The sequence below is a fragment of the Rhinoraja longicauda genome, chromosome 19, assembly GCF_053455715.1.
Source record: "Rhinoraja longicauda isolate Sanriku21f chromosome 19, sRhiLon1.1, whole genome shotgun sequence".
NCBI classification, from domain to species: domain Eukaryota; kingdom Metazoa; phylum Chordata; class Chondrichthyes; order Rajiformes; family Arhynchobatidae; genus Rhinoraja; species Rhinoraja longicauda.
Window position 1 is genome coordinate 34,711,024 of NC_135971.1, and position 5,632 is coordinate 34,716,655.

The following is a 5,632-nucleotide window of genomic DNA, read 5'->3' on the forward strand; positions in this document are numbered from 1 at the left end:
GATGTTTGGGGTCGACACCCTTCTTCTATAAAACCATTATCTAGCACACTTACCAGGAACTCCAATGGTTGCAAGAATAGGATAGTAAATACTCTCCGTCTTCAAGATTACCGATTGAGTCATATCGGGAGCGAAGGCAGATTTCTAGTCAGTTCGACGGGCACAAATGTAGCTGTTACTTATAATTCAGAGAAATCTCGAGGGTGGAATTAACTGGCGCCATGATTGGTATTAGTCAGTCACGATCACATTAATTAGGCTGTTTGTTTCATGCCACAGACCACTGCTAAATTAGTAACGTGTGTACGGATGTTTCACAACTTACAATGGACAACACATGAAACATGTCAGGAGCTAAAAAAAATACGATGTCTCTGCCTTTAATGTGGTTCCTCTTGAAAATTATTTGTTAGTTACACCAAAAGGTTCTGATGCACATCTTCTTATAAAGCCTTGAAAATAATAATATCTGAAGCAACGTGTGTGAATAATATAAACATTTATTTTTTCGGAGACTGCGAAACAGTCTAAAGTGACTGTTAAATATCGTGCAAAACAAAAGAAAAAAACACAACCTTTTATGTGAATTGGCAATGAATGCACTGCCATACGCGAATCGCTAATTCTACCATCATTCTACCATCATGGTCTCGACCCCAACCATCATTAAAAATGTTTATTGTTTAAGTAGATATGCAAAGGAATGCAATCTGCTTGAAATAAACAACGGGACCATTGCAACCTGATGAACTTATCATTGGACCTCGCAACTTGGTAAACTGCATGCTTTGTTCCAGGTATGTCTTCCTCTGCATCCATTATCCACTACACTCAACCAGATCCAACACAAATAATCTAACTTTCCCCTCCGCGGCAGCTGCACCCCAATTACAAGACCACTTTGACTCCGTGAAGGTAAGCATGGTTGGAATGTGCTATATATCATTTCAAGGATCAACTCTCACAAAGCATTTGCAACATGGAACATCAGAGATTGAACCCACGCAAAAGTAAATGCCTGCCACCTTATTGCCGAATTCATGTTTCGACCTTCAGGGGCGAGTATAACTGTAATCTGCCGGAAATTAGCGGCTGTCGTTCGCTTTTATTTCCAAAGCTAATTTAATGCAATTCGTGTGTTTAGTCAATGTCGCATGTCTTGAACGTTAATGAGAATACTGGGAGACGGATCGGTTCACTGTTAAGAGAAACATTTTCGTTCTGCAGTATTTCAAACATACGTTCAAGAGGACATTAAGTTAAACAATTTAACTCCAAAGTGCTTAATTTTACTATCCATTGGGCCTTTTATTTCCCCGTTCTTAGTCTCAAGTAGAATTGCTGCAAACCATTTATTTGTATGTTTGAGCAAATCGCAACATAGGGTGGAAAAGCGAAACATTGGTATCGATATTAGTATTAGTTTATAACGATGACGTTGAAATCGTGTGCTATCCAGTGCATAATATACACAATATATTGCTGCAGTCATCCAGTAGGGTTTTTTTTTCCTATTTCTCATGCAAATCCATTTCCTAACAATCGCGTTAAAGTTCAAAATACTTCTCAATTGCTGGACTTCTTAAAAACGTTTTTAATGTGTCCAGTAATTGTAAAATACCTTGATCTTTAACGCGTTTTCTGTAAGTTAGAATGACTCAATCTCCTAAACGAGCATCTCAATTCCGGATTCATGCAAGTGAAAGTGCGGAAATGTTCATTCTTCAAATAGATTCCAGTCTAAAGCGATTCACATGTATGCAATTGATAATCAGTGATGGTTCCTCACTACCATTGGAAGCGTCTCACCTCGAATCGCTGCATAACTTTTTGTTGTAAATATTATAAAAATGCAGCAGAAGTTGAAAAACCATGACACGTTTCAACCACATTCCCTTTCGTATTTGTCTAATATTACCAATGTGTACACGCCAAAGTGTTTCGATGGATTTCGAATGTGTAAGCGAAGTCTTGGTTGAAGAAAAATATTGCCTAGAATCTTGCACAACGTCGAAAGTAAACAGATATCAGGGATATTATTAGACATTTAGGTTGCATTGAGTAAGAGCAAGGTTAGTAACTTTGACAGTAGATGCTGCCCGGCGTAAACCTCTGGCCTGTTTCACGATCAGAGGAAAGTGTGGCTGCACGATCAGAAGAAAGTACCTTCAATCAGATTTTCATTCCAGAACATGTCGTGCAAGATACCATCGAAATGAAGAATATCCCGACTCGAAACCCTGTCTGTCCACACCCTCCACACACGTTGCCTCGCCCGCCGAGGTCTTCTCGCAGTTTGTTTTCGTCCATGATTCTAGATTCTGCAGTTTCTTGTGCTCTTATGGATACCCTGTGTTTTGAGTGGATTGCGGAAATATAATGAGTATATAGATTATTTGGTGTCACATTTACCGGTAAAAATAACAAACGGTGTCGGTTTATGGTAAAAACCTCAGTATGTATTCTGTCCGGGTGAACAGCAGATTTTGATGCAAAATCTTTGTTTTGCAGCAAAGATCGAAACTAAGAATTCGCAGGTTTCATGACATTGGGTGGCATTACCCCTACGGAACATATTATTGATATTACACACTTACGTGAATATTTTTTCAAATTCACTGGATGCCATCTGCAACTCCCCCTTACAGGCTTCAATGTCGAACACGCAATCACCAGTGACGCCAATCGGCTCTGGGTACAAAAATGACCGCGACTCTCTTATCCTTTCAATGAGGAATCCAGAAGAAATGCTCTTGGTGATGCTGATGTTCTCCCTCCAAATATTTAATTTTCTTCCTCCACTGGCAATTCTTATAACTATGTTTCTGATGGGTAGCATAACTGCAGCTAACAGCGGGAACGTGAAGCGTTTATCGCTTCACCCCTGAAATAAATTGGATTTCCGCATTGTTGCTGCCAAGATAATCCGCCCAGATTATAGGATGAGGAGGAAAAATAGTTTGGTTCCTTCCTGAATATTTTCAAACGCACATTTCTGAATACTGAGACACAGGAGACATCAGATACCGGGATGTGGGGAAATAAAAGAACAAGGAGTGAAGCAGAATTTGTCCAGACAAAGGGGATGGCCAATGTTTCGAGTCGATACCGTACATAAGGAATCTTAATTTTGAGGGAATTTTAAGGTAATCGACTGCTTATATTTCAGCTTGTATTACGATCGCTGATGACATTACGATCGCTGATGACATTTGGAGCAATTCATAGATGTGGGGCTGTACAGCACGGAAACAGGTCTGTTGGAGACCATTTTTCCATGCCGAACAAGTTGGCATATGGGCCCGTCCTATTTTCTTGTATTTTACCCGTTTCTCTCAAAATTCTTTCTATCCACGTATCTGTCTAAATGTCTAAAAATCGTAATTATATCCGGTTCTGTAGCTTCATTGCAGGAAAGTGCCACCTTCTGAGTGAAAAAAGGTGTTTACGATGTCCATCTTAAATGTCTTAATTCTGACCTCAAGCCTATGCCCTCTGGCGTTGGGAAATTGACAGAGAGCATTTACATTTTCCATCCACCTCATGCGGTCATCGTTCAGCTTCCTGCACTCCACAGATAATGGTCCTAGCGTAACCAACGTCTCTGTATAACTCCCAGTTCACATCATAATGACCCTCTTTATACCCTTTCCATCTTAATTACATCTTTCTTATAGCTGGGCTACCAGAACTGCACACGGTCCTCTAATGACTGATATATCTGTATCAGGATGTGCTGATTTCTGTGTTTGTTATCCTCCCACTGAAGGTAAACGTGCCAGTGGCCTTCTCCCCCCATAACTACCTGACTCTACATCTTGAGAACAATGTACCAGTACCCCAATGTGTCTTTGGTCTCCAGCACTCCACATGGCTCTACTATTCATTGGGTAAAGCTCCACCTTGGTTTGGCAAACCAAAGTGCAACATTTTGTTTTTGGCAGGTAAATTTATTTTTGCCGTTCGTTGTCCCATTTTCCCAGCTGATCTATACCCCCATTTTATTACTTCGGTATCCTTGAGGCTATTCACCATGTCACCAATTACGAAGTCATTTGGAAATTTACTCACAATGTCAAGGAGATTGTCAACGGAATCCCCAATGCGCCTCTCATACAACAATGAACCAAAAACTGATCCCTGAAGCACTCTACTGGTTATAAGGCTTAAGAAAAGAACACCTTTTTCTATCTTTTATTTGTGCTGATAAACAGTCATCGCCGTGAAACATCATTGCTGTTCTCTCTCCTGAGATATTGTACGACTGTTTGGTTATTTGTATGGTACAGAATACTGAGAAAGAGCTCACATTGACAAACGTAAAAAACCTTTTCCTGATAAATGACACCGGCGTTCAGATTACTGTAGTTAGTTTCTGCAAACATTTTAGTCCCGACTATTTTTACTTCAGGTCAAAAGCATTCAAGAGAGAGCTAGATAGAGCTCTTAAGGATAGCGGAGTCAGGGGGTATGGGGAGAAGGCAGGAACGGGGTACTAATTGAGAATGATCAGCCATGATCACATTGAATGGCGGTGCTGGCTCTAAGGGACGAATGGCCTCCTCCTGCACCTATTGTCTATTGTCTTTTGTCTAATTGAATCGTAACACGTTATCAATGACCTGGTCAGATTTTTCTTGTAGAATGAGAAAATACTCATTTAACCTCCGCTTTGTGGAAAGAGAGTGTGCCTTCGGGATCGCGCATTATGGGATATATGTGTTTGCATAGCAAATATGTAACAAATACTTATTTATCGCAGGGGTGATTAATTAGTGCCGAAAGCCAGATAATTTATTGGAATATATGGTTGAAAGCGGATGAATATATGGTTTCATCATATTTTTCAATTCCTCTCAGAAGGTTCTTTGCGAGGCAGCATAAATTAAGGCGTTTGTGCAAGTACTTAAAAATCTTAGCTTGTATCCAATGTCTTCTGCAATACTGAAAACATCATTATCCTTAGCTTTCATTTATTAATTATCTGTAAAATGCAGAGAGATGGAGCAGGCAAAATTGACCACCCATAACAGAATGAAACTGCCAGATATTGCCAGCAGTAATATTATTGATTTCCTTCGGGTTTCAATCTCTTGATCAGACTGCCTCTTGACGTTGTTGCTTTCCCTTAGTTTTCTTCTGACACTGTTAGCCAATATAATATGCCTGATCGTCAGCTTGCTGAACACAATGTTAAAAGTTCATTGAAAGGCACAGCCTGGAAACAGGTCCTTTAGCCATGGAGTCTACGATGACCATCGATCACTGGTTCAAATTTGTTCTATGTTGTGATAATTCCATATCCACTCAAGTCAAGTCAAGTCAATTTTATTTGTATAGCACATTTAAAAACAACCCACGTTGACCAAAGTGCTGTACATCTGATTAGGTACTAAGGAAAAAAAAAAGAAACATACAGTAGCACGTAAACAGTTCACAGCGCCTCCTCAATGAGCCTCAAACGCTAGGGAGTAGAAATAGGTTTTGAGCCTGGACTTAAAGGAGTCGATGGAGGGGGCAGTTCTGATGGGGAGAGGGATGCTGTTCCACAGTCTAGGAGCTGCAACCGCAAAAGCGCGGTCACCCCTGAGCTTAAGCCTAGACCGCGGGATAGTGAGTAGCCCCAAGTCGG